At 47.5% G+C, this 19,915-nt stretch overlaps 1 long non-coding RNA gene across 1 annotated transcript; it reads left to right on the top strand.

The window, feature by feature from the left end:
- The first annotated feature begins 6,475 nt into the window (after positions 1-6,475).
- LOC124471473 lies at positions 6,476-8,098 on the top strand. The gene is made up of 4 exons (XR_006956544.1): positions 6,476-6,672; positions 6,985-7,138; positions 7,212-7,759; positions 7,913-8,098. It is a non-coding gene; the product is annotated as an uncharacterized LOC124471473 (long non-coding RNA).
- Positions 8,099-19,915: the final 11,817 nt, after the last annotated feature.

Raw genomic sequence — 19,915 nt, forward strand, 5'->3', positions numbered from 1 at the left:
CGTCACTTCTCTCAATTGACCACTTTTAACCATAAATGTGGAGAGTGTAATTGAACACTGGTCAGCTTTAAGCATGTTTCAACAAAAAGTACGTACAAACAACCAACATTGTAGTTAACACCAGCGCACACCAGGTGGCGCCATTGTTTTGAGTGACTATGTTGCTCTGCTTGAAACTGCCTTGACGACAGATGAGTAACCTACCTGAATATCTACCCTGTGCCTCTATACCCAATGGTGAGGAAGTATAGGTAACATTTTCTATCTATTGGATCAAGAAAAGTTGTTGATAACTACATTATATTATACACAATAGAAACCTGATTTGCAGAAATGAAGTAAGGTGATGGAGAACTTAAGAGTCTGAACGGGATTTACTTGCTACGAATATAGTACTTGTTGACAACCAGAAGATTGTGCCAAGGAGCTCATTTTGACATTGGATTATAATTATATTGAGTGGGATACATTTTTTACATTCATTTGAATAACCTAGGACTGAATTTGATTGATCTGCTCATTTTACACTTACTAACTTAACACTGATTAGGTCCTACCTGGCCCCAGGTTGTATGAGCTCCCACAAGACACCTTTCTAATCCTCCTCATACCCCTGAGCATGTGCTCAGAGTTTCATTGCCATCCTTACACATAATCCTGAGTTTGTCACCAAAGCCGTGAGGGTGTGAGAAAATAAGGGGGAAAAATCAACAATTTTACAATATGTTTTCACCCACTTGGGTCATAAAATATTGTAACAATGGCACTAGCTGTCTATATAGAAGTAGATGCTTAAAGATTTGACGCAGAGAAGACCTTTTTGTCCTGTGTCCGATACACCGCTCGATTACAGGCTTTAATATCACACCACTTATCACATGTGAATGCCAACAACAAGTCATTCAATCACATACAGTTCACAGTTAGGGTGACAACAACAACACAACTTATAGTCACTAACATCATCCAAATCTGAGGCCATGGTAATCGTCCGGAAAAGGGTGGAGTGCCATCTCCGGGTCGGGGAGGAGATCCTGAACCAAGCGGAGGAGTTCAAGTATCTCGGGGTCTTGTTCACGAGTGAGGGAAGAATGGAGCGCGAGGTCGACAGGCGGATCGGTGCGGCGTCCGCAGTGATGCGGGCTCTGCATCGGTCCGTCGTGGTGAAGAAGGAGCTGAGTCGAAAGGCGAAGCTCTCTATTTACCAGTCGATCTACCTTCCTACCCTCACCTATGGTCACGAACTATGGGTAGTGACCGAAAGAACGAGATCGCGAATACAAGCGGCCGAAATGAGCTTTCTCCGCAGGGTGTCCGGGCTCTCCCTTAGAGATAGGGTGAGAAGCTCGGTCATCCGGGAGGGGCTCAGAGTAGAACCGCTGCTCCTCCGCGTCGAGAGGAGCCAGCTGAGGTGGCTCGGGCATCTGATTAGGATGCCTCCTGGACGCCTCCCTGGTGAGGTGTTCCGGGCACGTCCCACTGGGAAGAGGCCCCGGGGAAGACCCAGGACACGCTGGAGGGACTATGTCTCTCGGCTGACCTGGGAACGCCTCGGGGTCCCCCAGGAAGAGCTGGCGGAAGTGGCCGGGGGGAGGGAAGTCTGGGCCTCCCTGCTTAGGTCGCTGCCCCCGCGACCCGATCCCCGGACAAGCGGCAGATGACGGACGGACGGACGGACATCATCCATTGACAAACCTAATAAACTGAACCACAACACTCAACTCAAACATGCACACAACATTAATTAAACATGAAACAAGTATGAAAATCCACCACCCACAATCCTTTGCGCCAACAGCGCAAGTCAACAAACGACCACCCTTGGGTTGCTATATAGCCCCCATCTGAGGGGTCAGTCGTCCCCGACAACCCCATCACCCGACAGGTAGTCCCTTAAGTGTCCTGGCCGTAGCCGCTGCCGAGTTGTTTTCCTGGGACTGGAAGAAAGTGCGATCTGGGGGGGGGGGGTAACAGTCATACTGTCCAGTATGAGTGGTGCCGCTGGTGTCGCTCCCCCACCATCGGAGTAAGGGGTCGATATGGGGATCGTCTGTCTTGGTGCAGCGCCACCACACGCCCCCAACCAGGCATACACATCCGATACACCACCTCGGAAACCCGTTCCATAACCTCACCAGGCCCCTGCCATTGACTGTATAGCTTGGGAGACACCCCCTTCTTACGAGTAGGGCAATATAATCAGACCTTGTCATCAGGCTGGAAGGTCAGCTTCCGACACCGGGTGTCGTAGGCTCTTTTCTCCCGCACCCCAGAGTTAGCCTGGGCCTGGCGGGTGTACTCATGGACCACTTGGAGGCGATCTATCAACCTTCGGTAGTAATCCACATCCTTGACCCCCAGCAATCTCCGGCTCGGGCGGGGTCCCGAAAACCAAATCCACCAGTGTCCGTAGTTTCCGCCCAAACATGAGAGCAGCGGGTGTGCACTGGCTAGACTCCTGGACGGACGTCTGTTATGACCACAGGACCAGGGGCAGGTGGCGATCCCAGTCCCGCTGATGTTGGCTGGTCAGGATGGCGAGCTGGGTAGCCAGGGTGCGGTGGAGAGGCGTCGTCCTCGTCTTGGACACTCCCAGCCACCGGCAGACTTCACTGAAGACCTGGGACTCAAAGTTTTGCCCCTGGTCAATATGTAGTTCCGCAGGGGAGCAAACATCTCCTCTACTAGCCTTTCTGCAGTCAGCTGGCACTGCGTGTACATGCCTCCGGCCATTTGGTGAAGTAATCCATGGCCACGAGGACGTGGCGGTTGCCGGAATCAGTCACTGGAAAGGGCCCAAGTATGTCCACTGCTACTAGCTCCATCGGAGCCCCCACTAGATACTGCTGCAATGGAGCATGGAAGCGATGCGTAGGCCCTTTCTTAGAGGTGCAAGGGTCACAGCAGTGCACATACAAGTGCCTGAGGGTCTTGGCGATGCCGTAGTGCCCCGCGCCCACCGAGCCATGGACGGCATGGAGGCCCATGGGGAACTCCCTACGCCGCCAGCAGTCTGGATGGCTGCCACCGTCGGTGGTTGGTCCCGCTCCTCCTGTCGTTGGCAATACCGACAGTCCATGACTGCACAGGGCCTGCGGGAGAGGGCATCAGCATTACCATGCAACCGCCCTGCTTGATACTGGATCTCAAAGTCGAATTCCTGGCCTCTAGCCAGCGAGCCACCTGGCCCTTAGGGTTCTTCAAGTTTAACAGCCAGGTAAGGGAAGCATTATCGGTGCACACAAGAAAATGGCTGCCATGCAGGTATTTCGGGTATTGTCGCAGTGCCAGGACCACTGCCACTAGCTCATGCCAGGTCACGCAGTAGTTCCTTTCAGCTCGGTTCAGAGTGCGGCTTAAGTAGGCTACTGCGCGCTCCACCCCTCCAACACTCAGGGACAGTACGGCACCAACCCCTACGTTGCTGGCATCGGTGTCCACGATGAAGGGCTGCTGAGTATCCGGGTAGGCCAGGGTGGGAGGTCAATTTTGAGTTTGGTGACAGCTGCTGCACACACGTCGTCCCAGTCAAAGGGCTGTCCCTTGTCAGTCAACCGGTGGAGGGGTTTGGCAATCGTGGCGAAGCCTCAGACAAAACGGAGGTAGTAGGACTCCAGGCCCAAGAAGCTCCGCAGTTTGTTGACGTTGGCAGGGGCCGGCCAATTCTGGACAGCAGCCACCTTGGCGGGGTCGGTAGCTACCCCGTGCGCGCTGACCACATCGCCCAAGAACTGGGTTTCTCTTGTCAGCAGCTGACCCAGCCCGACGAATGGCTTCAAAGACCTCCTGCATGGCATGCACCAGCAGGTCATCCAGATATACCACACAACGACTCTGTGGTATTTCAGCCAGCACCCTCTCCATCAGTCGCCGGTGTGTTACAAAGTTCAAGCGGCATGACACAAAATTGGTAAAAGCCTTTGTGGTAAAGGCGGTCTTTGGTCGTGCGTCGGGGGCCAACTCCACCTGCCAGTAGCCACTACGCAGATCGAGGGAGCTAAACCAGCTGGAGCCTGCAACGTGGTTGAGGGCGTCATCTATGTGAGGGAGTGGGTAAGAGTGGTCACTTCTTGATCACTGTGTTGAGACGCCGATAGTCTACACAGAACCGCCAGATGTTATCTTTTTTTGGAACCAGGATGGCTGGTGCGGCCCACGGACTCAAGAGAGCTCAATTACCCCTGCAGCAGCCATCTCCCTAACCTTCTCCTCTGCCGCTTGCCGAGGGCCAGCAACTGAGGCCAGCAAGTGAGGATTGGGCGGTACCGGTCACGATGGCATGCTGAACCAACCCTGTCTGCCTACAGTCCTCCTCATTTGCCGCAAAGATGCCTGCATACATTTACATTTAGTCATTTAGCAGACGCTCTTATCCAGAGCGACTTACAGTAAGTACAGGGACAATCCCCCCCGAGGCAAGTAGGGTGAAGTGCCTTGCCCAAGTATAAAACTTCATATTGACGGGGCGGGGAATCGATCCGGCAACCTTATGATTACTAGCCCGACTCCCTCATTGTCCTCAAGGAGGTGCGTCAAGTGGCCGCACTGCTGTTGGTCAAGGCCATCACTGCTGCGTCGGCAAAGTTCCCTCACAGCCTCAGACGTCTCCGCAGATGTATGGTTGGCAAGTTGACCTGGCGTGGAGTCACTGGTGGTGGCTGGCTTGCCGGTGTTATCGCCCAACTGGTTTCCACGCTAACTGGTTCCCCAGCTGTGCGTTCACCTATCAGTCTTCCTCCATCAGCAGATTCGTCACAAATTCACAAACATATTACTGGCGATTTTCAAGTCGGATCTCCTATTTGCTGCGGTGGCGAATATGAAAGTATAGGCTATGTGCGCACTACATTACATCCATTCATGACAATAAATGGAAACAAAACATTTGCAGGCTCGCATGAAGTGGGATTCGATCTCACTAGAGCAAAAACACATATTACACCAATGCTTTACACTGTGAGCTATTGTAGCTCATGAAAGATTTGCTATATCGTTACGTATTCATTAACTATGTTGGCCTTCAGGTAACATCTTGTTTTGGCTTCTTCTGAAACAACTGGTTACCAGACACTTCCCGAAAGTAGGCTACTAATCACGTATTTGGGGTTGTTTCAAGGCAATAGCCATGTTTACCACAACATCTCAGCTCCTTCTGACACCACATATGGCAAAATAATACTTAGATTGTTGCTGTTAACCCAGACAATACAATCATCTTAAATGCGAACACTGCCGAGTAGTAGCCTGTATATGTAGTAATAATCTGCCTGCAACACAGTAGGCTACTTAGTGTTGCATGCATTTGTGAGTAGCATCCAGGTAACTTTGTGAGGTTTCTATGATACATACATTTGTACTTTGTTTCTAACAAACACACAACACATGTATTGCCATCATGTTTCCTTTATTATGTGAGCACTACACATGTTTTGTGAAGTATTATAAACATTTATTTAATTATTTAATTGAATATCCCTTACCCCAACATCAGCACCTGGTTTGGGTTCATCCAAAACAGCTGGTTATCCGTTAAATGATCCGGGTTGAATTGCCATGATTTTCAAAAGTAGGATTGTGTCTATGCCCACGTTTCTACATCATAGGAGTCAATCAATCAATTAAAGTAATTGCACACATCTGTACAGCACAAATGAACGAGTATAAAGGGGGCGGGTGAAAGGTTATTTTCTCAGGAGCAACAGTGGGTTGTTGGTTTTTGTAGTACAAGTTGAAGAAAGAGCAAATATGGATCCTCAAAAAGTACAAGATATTGTTTCCCTGAAGATGAGCAATATCTATCCTCTAAACTCCACCAAGAGTGAGAGATATGTTTTGAAAAAAGGGCAGAGTAAACTACTCATTGGTTAGGCAAACCACACAACAGCAATTTACCCATTGCATTGTAACATTTTGAAATGTATGTTTAAGGCAATGTTTCCCTATAGATGGTGAACTCTATTACCAGTGCCACAGGAAGCAAGATGAACAGCAACATCGCCTTGCAAAGGTTGTTCTCACTGCACAGGAGGCCAATGATCTCTTTGTAGAGTTTCATGCCAGTGGGGCTCACTGTGGAGTAGACAAAATCTTGCATGCCATTCATCTATGGTATTACTGGCCTGGGATGAAGGCAGACATCACTAAATGGGTGAGGGGGTCATTCATCCATATTTCTGTGGAGCCCATGAAAATATGTGGCATTTATATTTCATGTGTGTTGTCAAATGTTGTACTTTGTTAGATTGCCCAATGTCATGTGTCAGAAAAAGAGGACCTCTATCAAGGAGAAAACCCAGTACAAACCCATAGAGGTGAATGATCTCATTCATTTTAACATGTTTGAATTCGTTTTTGAATGTGTCTTGGAGCTGTGAAACATTCGAAACATGCAGGCCAGGGAGGCCCAGGATCAGGTTGTAAAACCTGTTTTACACCTTTGCTTGCATTGAAGGTGTCGGAGCCCTTTGAGCTTGTTGGGAAACTTAAGCGCTCCAATACTGGAAACCAATACACGTGTGTGATGGTGGACTACTTCACCAAATGGATCGAAGTATATCCATTAAAAACCAAAAAGGCAGAGAAAGTCATGGATTGTATTATGGATTTCTTATTCTTAAGTATGACGCATCCAAACGAATCCTCACTGACCAGGGCAAAGAATTTGTCAACAAAGTAAGTTGAATTCTGAGATATGACATTCTACTTTTGTACACAGCAACACTAGGGGGGAAACACGATGGTGTCGCAGACTTTGTACTTTTTTTATGTTCATATCCAATGCATATTCTAGATCAACTTGGACTTGTGTGAAAAGCTTGGTATTGTCAGAAGCTTGAGTGCACCATAACACACACAAACAAATGGTTTGATTGAAAAGCTCAAAGGCACCATTCAGGGGTAAATCATGCTTTTTTCCAATATAACCTACATCATCTGATATTTGTATGTATTATTGTAAGGAATAACTATGTTTTCCAATTTCAGGGCTTTGAAAAAAAAGATGCAGGACCACCCAAGCGACTGGGACAAGTACATCAAACCTACAGTGTTTGGACTACGGACAAAGAAGCAAATGACCACCAAGTATTCACCGTATTTTTTTATGTAAGGAAGAGAGGCCCGTTATCCATCGCGGCAGGTATGATGGCAACCATATCTATGTATCTGCTATAATGTGTGCTTGTTTTAATTTTTCTACACCGATGTTACAGATAAGTGATGAGGACTTAAATGTACTAGTGGAGAATGAAGATCTTTGCAGCCGGATATCTAACCTGGAAGATGTCTACCCTAGGGTGGAGGGAACGTTTAAAGAGGGACAAGAGAATGTGCGGAAGAGGAAGCTTTCGAAGGGGGAAGATGACAGCTTTATGGTGGGGGATAAAGTTCTGAGAAAGAACATTCGTCAGGAACAGAGAAAGGGGTGAAAATTTGTCAGACTTACTGGGTCCATTTGAAATATCAAAAATCGACGACAAAAGTGCTGATCTAAAAAACCATAAAGGAAAGATCATGGAAAAGATCAACATTGACCACCTAAAAAAAGTCTGTGGTACCACAGACACGCATCCCAGCCAAATGGATTGCCACTGCTTCCAATCCTCCTCCAGAACCACAGCTTAGCCCTTTCAGCTGTGTTACAGTTCCCCAATCCCCCACTTTCACACCTAGTCCACGAACAGCCCCTTGTCCTCTGATCTCAGCAAGATGGTCGACTCAACTGACAACAGACCCTCAATGTCAGTCACTCCTAAGGAATGTAAGTATAGATGCAATTTATTTCTAGCGGCAACATACTGAATACATGCAGGAGTGTCATGTCCCACAGTAGGACTTGGGATTCTAAGGAAATTGATGCTGCTTTCAATTACCATTGAGGCTTTTGTAAACAACTCTGTCTTGTAATTTTCAGTAAATGCTGAAATCTGGTCAGGTCAACGGCAAGGTGTGCTCTGGAGCAAAGTTGAGCCGTTCAAAATATTTGCCGCTGACCTGCAGAATCTGGCCCCCGGAAAGGAGGTAGAGAGTGAGGTAAATGCAAGCTACTTAAAGCCTTTTCATTTACATGCTTGGAAATATTTGATGGGAAATGTAACAACAATTTCCACTGAAGGTTTGGTATGCATTCATTCATGCCGTAATTGGGAAGCAAGATCCACCTGAAAGCAGGGCTTTTCTTGTTGACTCCTTCCAAATCACAGCAATGTAGCAAGGATGATCCTTAACAGGGGATTAACCAAGATGAGTATTTCTATTATGAGTGTTCATTTTCAGCTTGACCCAATGCCATATGATGTACTGATAGGACCAGTATTTGACAAACATCACTGGACTCTTGTGGTGAGAATTTACATGCACTACCAAGGAGCAACATATAGAACCATGGGTGGTTCATATGGGTGTGCTTGATGTAAAAGTTTATAATCATCCTCTTAACATGATTTCACGTCTTGTAAAGGTCATCTTTTCAAAGCAGCAAAGGGTTAATTACATGGACCCCTTAGGTGAAACCCCTGACCACATCAACAAATGCAGGAATATGACAAGGCATGTCATAAACCAGCGGTAATATCATAAAAAGTAGCAACAATTTTGCTGTTCTATAGAGCTTTCATGAGACACAAATGTCCACATCTCACGATGGGCTTGTGATACAATAAGCCATCCATGTCAGCAAGACTCAACATCCTGTGGAGCATTTGTCTGCCAGGTATGAGAAAATCGGACCCTTTGTTGAATACAGCTATTGAATGTTATTGATTGTACTTGTCTTGTGTAGTTTGCAGAGCTATGTCTCTCGGCTGGCCTGGGAATGCCTCGGGGTCCCCAGGAAGAGCTGGTGGAAGTGGCCGGGGAGAGGGAAGTCTGGGCCTCCCTGCTTAGGTTGCTGCCCCCACGACCCAACCCCCGGATAAGCGGCAGATGACGACAACGAGTTTTCAGAGCTCATTTTGGCGGGGGCCTGGATTTCCTGACTGATGAGGAAGCTATCACTCGGTTGAGGATGGAAATAGCTTGCAGACTGATCACTGAACTAGGTTTGAATTTATTGTCGGAGAAAGGAACATATGCATTTAAGGTATCATTGATAAATTGACAAAGAAGACTTGTGTTATATCTAGAGGATTTGTCAGAGCTTTGCTGAGCATGAGGGACTGCAAGCCAAAGTTCAGAAATAAATAAAGGAGCATGACGACTGGGTAAGTACAAACTTAAGTTCTGTTAGAAATGTATTACCAATATGCTTCATGCTTCTCTTTAGATATAGTGTACAACATGCAGCCTTTGGTTCCATTGGCTCTGTGTTGGGAAGCCACCATTGGGGCAGGACTCTATTGTCCTGCATGCACTCTGGAGGAAGGAAGAGTACATGCAGCAACACCAGCCGAGCTAAAGCACGGAGGAATGCAACCCAAGTCCCCGTTTTCAATCACGAGTTCTGCATCAAGTCTCCCTTTCCTCTGTCCTTGTGCCAGCATGTTCTTGTCACGCTCCCACCCTGCTTCCCCCTGTCATCTATCCAGGCTGCTTGAGCTCTTGCTCGGCCGTGACATTTACATGTATTCATTTAGCAGACGCTTTTATCCAAAGTGACTTCCAAGAGAGTGCTTTACAAAGTGCATAGGTCACTGATAATAACAACAAGATAGCCCCAAAACATTGCGAGTAGCCAAAACATGAAGCACATATTGTGAACAACCAAAATAAGTGCCAAAGGGAAGAACCATAAGAGCATGTAGTTAAACATGTTACAATTAAACAAGTTACAATTGACCCACTAGGACTCTCGGCCACACTCCGAGTTCAATGCCTGGTAAATATGCATGCACCCTTCACGTCATCATTCATTCCTGTGCATCCCAGTAATCCACACTTGTCCTCTCAGGACCCCAGGCTCAGCTCTGCTACCAGCCTCCTCCAAACTCCATCAGGCTTGTCTCCATTTATTTTGTCGTGAATGGATGCAATTTAGTGCGCACGTAGCCTATACTTTCATATTCGCCACAGCAAATATGAGATCCGACTTGAAAATCCCCAGTAACATGTTTGAGAATTTGTGACGAATCTGCTGAAAGAGGAAGACTGATAGGTGAACGCACAGCTGGGGAACCAGTTAGCGTGGAAACCAGTTGGGCGATAACACTGGTCTCTGACCTTCGTATTCTTGTCCTGGCCGGCCTGGAGCGCCACAGTCTCCCCACCAAGGGTGATGGCTGCCCTCGGGACATCAACACAGGCACCCCAATGGCACAGCAGGTCCAGGCCGATAATGCACGAGTCCTGGATGTTAGCGAGCCAGAACTCGTGTCCCACCTCCTGGTTCCGAGCCTGGATCCGCAGCTGCTTCTTCCTCTTAGTAGGGGCCTTCCCCTGTCACCGTCACCACCCTTGAAAAAAAAATAAGTATATTAAAGTATAAGTATACTAAAATATGGATAGTACACTTAGTTCACTTTTGATATACTTATGTATGCTTTGAAAATAGTTCACTTTTGATATACTTGCTTAGAAACAGAAAATGCTATACATTTCTTCTGGAGTAGGATGTACCTTTTCTATTATTATACAGCAAAAACAGTCAAAACACTTTTAAAGTACATTTCAGGTAAAAAAACGTGTATATTCTAAATAGCCTATTCGTGTCTAGGAAAATCTGTTATGCATTGCACATTGAATCTTTTTTGGCACTGAAACTGTAACCTTAATTACTGCCAAAACATTTTGAAAGCCCTATACTCATATACTAATAATTATTATAATTATATTATAATTATTACATTTATAAAGTTTAGTTCTTGAAGTACTTACATTAATTGAAAGTGCACTTGAAAGTATTGCAAAGTATACTTTGAGGTACTTTAGGAAGTATACTTCATGAACTGAAAGTGCACTACACAGGCTACTTTACAGTATTCAAAAGTAAACCTCAAATACACTACAAGTGTACTTTAAAGTACTAAATTACCTAAAAAGTGGGTCAATTCAGTTTACTTAGTACACAAATAGTATATAAATAAGTGCACTGCTAATATACTTTAAGTACCATGATAATAGTATACTTTAAATACTTAAGAATACTTACTAATTAAACTTATACTTACTAATTATACTTTGTGTCAGACTTTTTTTGCCCATGCTCTGGAGAGCGTCTCCATGGTTCCTGGAAGGACACCAGGACGCACCAGTGAGATCGTAGACCCTGTGTCTACTAGAGCTTGGCAGGGTTGGCCATCAAGCCAACAAGTTCATCACAACGATAGCACCGAAGAGTGGATCGAGGTCGACAGTTCCCAGCTGAGGCTGGCCGCCGCTAAAACTGCACCTGACAAACCAGCTTGTCCTCCTCACCCTCTTCATCACAGTCGACGGCCCTGACGTGTGGAAGGGACACAGGGTCTCAGCCGTGGGACAGCCTAAGTGCAGAGCACCGCCTCTGCCCGTACAGCTTCTTGAAGAGCCCCCTCAAGGGTTCTGGGCATGGTGAGGCGCACATGCTGGCGTAGCTGCTCTGGCATAAGCCCCTTCTGGAATGCATGGAGAGCCAGCTCCCCTCATGCGGCGGCGTCAAATGTTGGATAGTCATGGCGGGCGTACAGCTGGATGTCCGCGGCGAAAGTGCCCAGACTCCCTCCCTCCCGGCGGCGACAGCTGACTGGCCTGTCCCTACTCTGGTCAGGGAAGGATTGCCGCCCGAACCGTCTCTCCAGGGCCCCGGTCAAGATTTCGAGGTTCCGTTGTTCCACAGGGGTCAGGTCCAGGAGCACCTGTAGCGCATTCCACTCTTGCGCCAGGGCCAGATGAGTGGCAGTTTCCTCGCTACCCCAACCACCGTGCCAAACTGCCAGCTGGAACTGGGCGACATATGGCTCCAGGAGTGTCTCTCACTGTCTTGTACTTGGGCACCTTCGCTGGTGTTCTGGGCATGGCAGTGGAACAGGGCAGGTTGGCCCCATCCTTCACCTGTGGAGACGCCCCAGGCAGATCAGGTTGGATGTTCACAGCCACGGCTGTGTGGTCTGTGGTTCCACTCCCGACCTCTTGGGGGCGACAAGGCTGTGGCACGCGGGGCGGGGACCCCCAGAACACTCCATCTTCGCCTTCTCTCCAGGTGAAGCCGCATCAGCTCAATTATCTATTCGAGATCTGTGATTTCTTTATCGATCCCATGTGGTTGTGCCACCCTCTTCTGGCATCACTATCTTTCTATTTAGGAGTCGATGATTTGAGATGTAACACAGAGAGGATGACTTATTGACCTGCGTCCCATACACCGCTCGACTACAGGCTTTAGAATGTTATTATCAATTACATATGAATGCCAACAACAAGTGGTTCAATTACATACAGTTCACAGTTAGGGTAACAACAACACAACTTGTATTCACTAACATCATCCACTGACGAACCTAATGAACAGAACCACAACACTCAACTCAAACATGCACAATACATTAGTTAAACATGAAATAAGTATGAAAATACATCACCCACAATCCTTTGCGCCAACAGCGCAAGTCAACAAACGACCCACCCTTGGGTCGCTACAATATATATGGGGGCTCGTTAGTTTCAGTGGTTCTCAACCCTGTCCTGAGGGACCCCCTGTCCTGCATGTTTTAGATGTTTCCCTGCTCCAACACACCTGATTCAAATAAAAGGGTCGTTATCTAACTCTGTAGAAGCCTGGTAACATGCGTTTGAATCAGGTGTGTTGGAGCAGGGAAATATCTAAAACAAGCAGGGAACGGGGTCCCTCAGGACAGGGTTGAGAACCACTGAAACTAACGAGCCCCCATATACAGTGCCCTCCAAAAGTATTGGAACAGTGAGGCCAATTCCTTTATTTTTGCTGTAGACTGAAAACATTTGGGCTTGACATCAAACGATGAATGTGAAACCAGAGATCAACGTTTCAGCTTTTATTTCCAGGTATTTACATCAGGATCTGATGCACAAATTAGAAAATATCACCTTTTTGTTCAAACCCACCCATTTGTCACGTGAGCAAAAGTATTGGAACATATGACTGACAGGTGTGTTTTGTTGCCCAGGTGTGTCCTATTACATACATTATTCAATCAATAAATACCACTGAATGTCTACACTCAGGTTCAGATTGGGTAAGATAGGTTTTGTCTATGCAGACTGTATTCAGAGGTGAAAACAACATGAAAACCGGAGCGCTGTCTTTGGGTGAAAAACAAGCAATTGTGAGTCTTAGAGAAGATGGAAAATCAATCAGAGCCATTGCAGAAACATTGGCCATAGCCAGTACAACCATTTGGAATGTCCTGAAGAAGAAGAAAACTACTGGTGTACTAAGTAACAGACGTCGAACAGGTAGACCAAGGAAAACATCAGCAGTTGATGACAGAAACATTGTGAGAGCTGTAAAGAAAGACCCTAAAACAACTGTTAGTGAGATCAGCAACAACCTCCAGATGGCAGGAGTGAAGGTATCACTATCTACTGTTCGCAGAAGACTTCATGAACAAAAGTACAAGGGCTACACCAGAAGATGCAAACCACTCATTAGCAAGAAGAATAGGAAGGCCAGGCTGGAATTTGCCAAAAAGTACAGAGATGAACCTCAAAAATTCTGGGACAAAGTTTTATGGACTGATGAGACAAAGATTAACTTTTACCAAAGTGATGGAAAGGCTAAAGTTTGGAGAAAGAAAGGAACTGCTCATGATCTTAAACACACAAGCTCATCTGTGAAACACGGTGGAGGTAATGTCATGGCTTGGGCTTGCATGGCTTCTTCTAGGACGGGCTCATTAATCTTCATTGAGGATGTAACACATGATGGCAGCAGCAAAATGAACTCGGAAGTCTACAGAAACATTTTGTCTGCCAATTTAAGGAAAGATGCAACCAAACTGATTGGCAGAGCCTTCATCATGCAGCAAGATAACGACCCAAAACACACTGCCAAAACAACAAAGGAGTTCATCAGGGGCAAGAAATGGAAGGTATTAGACTGGCCAAGTCAATCTCCAGACTTAAACCCTATAGAGCATGCATTTTACCTGCTTAAGAGGAGACTGAAGGGAGGAACCCCACAAAACAAACAACAACTGAAAGAGGCTACAGTGAAAGCCTGGGAAAGCATCAAAAAGGAAGAATGCAAAAGTTTGGTGACGTCAATGGGTCACAGACTTGCTGCAGTTATTGAAAGCAAAGGATTTGCAACTAAATATTAAGTCTTATTCACTTAAATATGTTTTAAGTATATCTGTTCCAATACTTTTGCTCACATGACAAATGGGTGGATTCAAACAAAATGTGATATTTTCTTAGTTGTGCATCAGATCCTGATGTAAATACCTGGAAATAAAAGCTGAAACGTTGATCTCTGGTCTCACGTTCATTATTTGATGTCAAGCCCAAATGTTTTCAGTCTACAGCAAAAATAAAGGAATTCGCCTCACTGTTCCAATACTTTTGGAGGGCACTGTATATTGTAGCGACCCAAGGGTGGGTCGTTTGGAGTTCAACGTTGTGTTTTGGTAGGAGTTGAGCAGTGAGCGTAGGGCCTTGCGGTAAGTTCCCTGCAAAAGGAACCAGCCACAACTGCTACTGTCTCATCTAAGAACATCACAGCCTTTTGTACAAAAGTACATTTGTTTCACAAACTGCACTCCGTTGATGGATGGATTCATGAGCGGTTGCACACTTGCCCCTGTGAGATGCAGTATTAAGATAAGATAACCTCACTATCTACCGCATCTCACACGATTAGTTGAATCTCCCTCGTTAGTGGCAGTGATCTTTAACCACCCCAATGTAGACAACACATCCTTGTCCTCCCCAGACAGATGATCCTTGAAAAAACTCTGTCATTGTACAGACCTGAATACCAGTATCCAATAAGTATGACACTGTCACCCCTCTGATTTTGAAATCAACCGCTGGACATTTGCCAACTGCCCGTTCCAAGAGTCGACCTGTACTACGTGAGCCAACTGCTTGCCCTCGCATTCCCTGGCTCGTAGAAAACCGAGGGTTCTTGTTGTCCGGAACTGACTGTGACACGGGTGTTTCCCCCCCTTCTTATATGAGTACACTTCCTGGCAATGTGGCTGTCTCCCTGGAACTTAAAACACATAGGCTGCCCATCCTCTGTGTACCGGGGCTGAGTTCTGGGTCTACAGTATGTTCGGTTTATCTCTTATCCTGCCTGGCAACCACTCTAAGGATTTCATCTAGAGTAGCAGGCTGGTTCGTTGTATAGCAGCTACAGCAGAACACGGTGGCTCACTTCTCACCTCAGACTGCACTCTTCTACTCTTCACTACATAATAGAACACCTGAGGATTTATCATCCTCCATTGACCGTAGAATAGTTTCAGTACGAACATCCAGCATGCTAGAATCAGGCCTATCTCTGGTGAAGCTCTCATCTAAGAGCAGCAATCCGTAAGGATTGCTCTTTAATTAGGGAGGACTGTTTCACAACAGAACTTAAATTGCACCAATATAACAAGCATATTGTGTCCAGCTAAGAGCACAAAGAGTATGCTGAATGGGTGTTACAATATATGGGGGAGGGTCCTTAGAAAATGTTCACCCCTGTAGGGTGTCCCCGGCCCCAAAAATGTTGAGAACCCCTGGGTTATAGAGTCTCTGCCCTGAGATCGCACAGAGAATAAACAAAGCAGCTGTGTTGCTATCTTCTGGTCGGCAAATACTTTACAGCGGCTCAAACCAACCGTACAACAGTAAACTTACGAATATTCTGTTAAGAGCTTTTTACAACATTTTGTCAGGCAACGCCTTGCCTTATTAAGTTTCAACTGACCTTTTGTTGCAGCTGACAGTAATAGATTATGTTCAGACATTGAGCAGACTAGTTCCAAATTACTTATTTATTTATTGGGTAAATTTTTGCCCCACCAGACTCAGAGACCTGTGGTGCCACCTTTAATCACCCTGAGAGGAGCAGTGCGGGAGAGGAGGCGTGAAAATCTGTTGAACGCTTTCTGGCCTTTACCAACACATACTTCTCACAGGCTGCTTCAGCAGCAGCAAGATCTGGTCCTGAGGAAAACAACATTGGGAACATTGATTATTAGTACATACACACACACAGAGGAGGAGGGTAGGTGAGGTACTAACTTAGTACAAAGATGCCAAATTATACCATTATCCATCTCACTGGGCAGACTTGGTCTTCTTCTTGAAGACGTTGCACAGGCCTTTCCTGAGGGAGGACAAGGCCTTGGCAAAAACGGAGCGCTTGGCCGGTTTGTCCTGGAGCTTGGAGCCAGAGACACGCCCTGTCCGGGTCTGCGACACAGGCTGGGAGCCAGAGACAGGCCCTGTCTGGGTCTGGGAGACACCTGGAGACACACCTGGAGACACGGTGTTGGGTGCTGGGGACAGGAGGTAGAGTGTCTATGAGTTTCTGGTCTTGTTTGTGTGTGTGTGAATGTCTATGCAAAGCCTGTGTAACAACCCTGGTCCCATCTTAGACCCTGTGTAGTCTGTACTTACAGATAAAGTCATGGTGTGGAGATGTCTGTGCGTCAGTGTGTCTGTGGTTCTTCTTCTTCTTCTTCTTCTTCTTGTCCACCTGAAGGAGAGCACTCTCTCCCTGGTCCTGTCCCACAGTGGAGAACTCAGACTCCTGGACTCCCGGACCTGTGGTGGAGGACTGGGAGCTCCCAGACAGGTTTTCAATCACCTGGTCCACCATGACCGTGGAGAGGAGACTCACGGCTTGCTGGAAGATCTCCGAGGAATCCTGGGAGGAGGAGCAGCTGGAGGTTGTGAGGCTGCAGACGGGCTCCTGCAGGAAGGGGAGAAGCAGGCGTCTCACTGACCGCTCAGCGAAGCCGTACACCAACTCAGAAGGGACGGCCGTCTCTGGCTGAGGGTTGCCGTGGATACCGTGGTGCTTAATCAGCACCGTGTCTGAGAAGCTCCTCCTCTCCCCAGCCTGGGTTTGCAGCTGCAGCAGCTTGTTGTGTGCGGTCAGGAGGGCGTTCAGCTGGTCCAGCAGGTTTCTGGACAAGTCCCCGAGCCTGGCAGGGTCGAGTCTGGGATCTGAGGGCGCTAGCAGACGATGGTCCGACTTCACGCTGCCCAGGAGCGAGTCGACCACCCGACTTATGGTCCTACTGCCTCCATCAACGGACTCCTCCGGAAGGTCGTCGTCGTCCCCCGTGTCGATAGTTGTGCGTCTGACGATCGGACAACTGTCGAAAACGATGTTCTCGTTGATCGGGGTGCCGGGCAGCGTGACCTGTTCAAACTCAATGACCTTTGACCTCTGACCTTGGGTTTGGACAGGGGTCCACCTATGACCCCGAATGCGCTCCAGAATCGGACTTTTCTTGGCCAGAGTCGGGCTGCTGGATCCTCTCCTTGCGGCCACAGAGGCAGGAGAGTCCGTCCGTTCTGGGCTCGCCTCCCCCTCCGACGTGGCCTGGTCTGGAGGCGGCTGAACGTAGAAACGACCGATCTTTCTCTGTAGTTCATCGATCAGCCTACAGGCGAACAGCAGAGCCTGGGGCTCAGCGCTGGGCCCTCCTGCTGTTTCAGAGAGGGCCTGGATGTCATTCAAAAAGGCCTCCACGATCGCTGTAGCCTCCTGTTTCACATCCTGGCGGGTAAAGCCGGCACCGTCCTCGGAGGTCGCGGTGGGTTCGCGGATGACGATCGGACGGGTCAGCTCGGGAGAAGTTGCCAGGGCGGGCTCCGTCTGGTGAAAGTCACACGTGAGCTGGCTTTCAGAAGGAGAGGACTCCCTCAGCCGGTTGAGAATGCCATTCACAAACAGCTCGCCCAGCTCCGGTGAGGATGAGCCCAGCTCCGCTGAGGATGAGCCCAGCTCCGCTGAGGATGAGCCCAGCTTTGCAGAGGATGAGTCCGTCCGAGTGGCAGAGGATAAGAACTGGACCTCGTGAGCCGCTCGCTTCAGTACGTGAAGTGTCGTCTCAGGTGGTCCGTTCTCTCTGGAGCTCTCCAGAGAGTCAGTGGCGACGGAGTCTTCCCCGCTTCCCTCGGAAATCTCTCCGTTAATTTCTCCTTCAGGCTCTTCTTCACTGGAAATGAAAACTACATATTTTCTATGGGCACACTGAAACCCCCGCCCACGTAAGACAGGCATTACACAAGAAACGTGAAGTCGTCTTCTCATTTCAATGTTATTTCTACCACACTCTTCAGAGAACCCTTGTCTATCACTTGTCTTTCTTCCCCTCCTTACTTATAAGCAAACATGATATGAGTTCATTATTCATCCTGACTGTATAACAATCTTCCCCTAGCCTCCATCCCCCTTTCCCTTCTTCCTGCTCACATCTTCACAAGTCTCTCTGACCCTCTCCTCGTCTCCTCATCCATGGCCCTGATGTTCTCTGTGTCCTCCTGGACACGTTCACAGAGGCCCTGATACTCTGAAGAGACCCGTCGCAGGAGCCCACGTAGTCCAAAATGGATGGCCTTCTTACCCAGTGATTTGTGACAGTCAGGCAGAGCAGAGCACTTCTACAAGACCGGGAACACATTGTAGATCTGAGATATCTAGACTGTGCAGATGTGTCGTCAAACAAGAGGTGGGGGTGGCTACCTCTATGATTTATGACAGAAATCAATGTTTTACGTGGTGAGTAAGGGGGGTTTGGAAATGCCTTTGAGGAAACAAAACCCAAATGAGCTCTCAGGACTCGAACAAACCACAACTTTGGAGAAAGGCACTCACTATTACTGTGCACGAGCACTCAGACCGTTCGACAATGCTTCCTACTGAGAGACACTGTTCCAATCTCCCCCGGCTGAAAGCCCTCTGGTGGTCCTGCTTGTTCAACATCCTGAGAGACAGAGAGAGAAAGACGGACAGAGAGAGAGGGAGAGAGAGTTAATGTCACTGGATGTAAACATTGTGCAAACACAGTCTGCTTTACTAGCATACTCACAGAAGAACAGGCTTCCCAGTCAGATGAGGGTGTGTGAGTGTCTGACTGAAGACAGTTTCGTTCTCCTTAAACCGACTCTTATTGGCAGAGTCCACCACAAACACCAGGCCATGGCACCGGTGGTAGTAGTCTGCCCACAGGGTCCTGAGACCAGGATCCCCGGGCAGGTCCAGCAGGGTCAGCTGGTAGCCTGCCAGAGTCAGCTCTGCCTCAGACACACCTGCGAGAGTCAGCTCTGCCTCAGAAACACCAGGAGAGGATCTCTGCTCTGCTGCAGGAGTAACATTTACATTTAGCAGACGCTCTTATCCAGAGCGACTTATAGCTAATTACAGGGACATTCTCCCCGAGGCAAATAGGATGTGTGCCTTGCCCAAGGACACAACGTCATCTTAGCACAGCCGGGAATTGAACCAGCAACCTTCCGATTAATAGCCCGATTCCCTAACCGCTCAGCCATCTGACCCCCATAAAACCAAAAAGTCAGTCGGCACTGGTGCTGTTACACATGCTGAAAAGGACTGTCAATCAGTTTACTAACCTGTAATAATTTGAACTAATGACGTCTTTCCCGCGTCGTCAAGTCCAACCAATGACAATGTTACTTTCCTCTTTGGAAACAAACTAGAAAACAAAAACAAAAAAACTGTTATAACAGGGGTGTAACAATATACCGTGGAACAATATATTGCAATACAACATTTTTACACAATATGTATCGTAGAGTTATGGCAATATTTTTACAATATGACGTCGGTTTGATCCTATTGGTTGAGCTACCAGCACGCAACCTTCTCTGCACCTGCGTCATGCGTGCATTCATTGCATTCACAGAAATCGCTTGAACAGTTTTTCACAGTTGCTCAAACACTAAACCCCATTCTCTGAATCAAATGTTTAGTAAAGTAAACCAATTGGTCAAATCAGACACTCTTTTGGCAAAACTCGGAACACATTCTCATTCACTAAAAACATTTTGCACTGTGATG

This window comes from Hypomesus transpacificus, chromosome 9 (genome assembly GCF_021917145.1).
Source record: "Hypomesus transpacificus isolate Combined female chromosome 9, fHypTra1, whole genome shotgun sequence".
Taxonomy (NCBI): Eukaryota; Metazoa; Chordata; class Actinopteri; order Osmeriformes; family Osmeridae; genus Hypomesus; species Hypomesus transpacificus.